A 1572-nucleotide genomic window follows, 5' to 3' on the forward strand; every position below is an offset into this window, starting at 1 on the left:
GACTATAGACTAGACTATAGACTAGACTATAGACTAGACTATAGACTAGACTATAGACTAGACTATAGACTAGACTATAGACTAGACTATAGACTGGACTATATACTAAAATAAACAAATTTTTCGTTTTTATTTATACCATCTTCTACCGAAAATTTGTTATTTTTTCGAACTGGTTTTCTATTCCTGTTGAATCGTATTAAAACCTAATTATTTGAAATTTTTATTACTACAGTAAAACAGAATCGTAATATATTTTTGTAGTAAATTAATAAACATTTATTCCTTATTCATTTCTTGTGAATGTATAAATATTTTCTGTAAATAAAGTCAATATAAATTTGATCAATCATTGGAAAAATCAAAGTTAATGGTCTAGAAATTAACAACTACCGCCCAAAAAGTCCAACAATTGTCCAAACACACCCTTCATCTTTAAACAAAATTTTAATACTTTTCAACAAGTGTGAACACAGCCTAAAAAAAGGGATAGCAAACATACAAATATTGAGGCATTTATCCTACTTCAAACAACTGCACGTTTTAAGGACAAGTATTGTGTTTGTGTGAAAAAAATGAAAACAATTGGTCACCATGAATAATATAAATAAATGTAACACTTAGACAGGATTTAAAAAATCAACTCGTATTTACCGACTTTTCTTTCCTTTTTGTCCTAAAACATTCTTGTTAATGTTGGGCATATTTTTTTCTTATTGTATTTGATTTAATTTTTATTTCAATCTTTTTTTCTCTCTAGTTTTTCCCCACGTATGTGACAAATTTGTGGGTTAAGAGGTTAGAGCATATAAAAAAAGCACTTAACCAAGGAAAATTTACTTAAACGTATTTAGCTTTTTTATATGTATTTTTATTCTTTTATTTTAAAGTTGTCATAAATTTTTACTGTAAATACGTTTAAGGGAGGCTTTATCATACATTTGAACTTTTTTTATTCAATATTTCTGTGGAAAATTTAATTCCATTTGTTCATTTCTTATTAAGAGTTCTTTGCATATTTGCACGTTCCTTTCGTTTTATTTCAACAATTTTTGTATTGAATCTAATGTACAACGAGTATTGTCTTTTTTAGTTTTATCCTTTTGTCTTCAACCCAAAGAAAAATTCATTAAGAAATTCCTTAGTTATTGTTTTCAGTAAAAAGCTAAAAATAATCTTCTAGAGCAAAGAATTTATAAGATGACACGGCTTACATAAATTAAAAATTAAACCACTAAGTGCATTTAATTGACATTTAATGTTCTCTAAAGATAAAGAAGATCATTTATGCACTTAAATTTTAAACATAATTTTTTTCAATTTCAAACTCATTTCATACAGATTTCTCTATAATCTAGTATATGGTCTGGCCTATGGTCTAGTGTATATTCTTGTCTCGTGTATAGTCGAAATTATAGTAAATTTTGACCTCGAGTCTAGTCTATAGTCTAGTCTATAGTCTAACCTATAGTCTAGTCTATAGTCTAGTCTATAGTCTAGTCTATAGTCTAGTCTATAGTCTAGTCTATAGTCTAGTCAATAGTCTAGTCTATAGTCTAGTCTATAGTCTAG

This window comes from Lucilia cuprina, chromosome 6, assembly GCF_022045245.1.
Source record: "Lucilia cuprina isolate Lc7/37 chromosome 6, ASM2204524v1, whole genome shotgun sequence".
Lineage (NCBI taxonomy): Eukaryota > Metazoa > Arthropoda > Insecta > Diptera > Calliphoridae > Lucilia > Lucilia cuprina.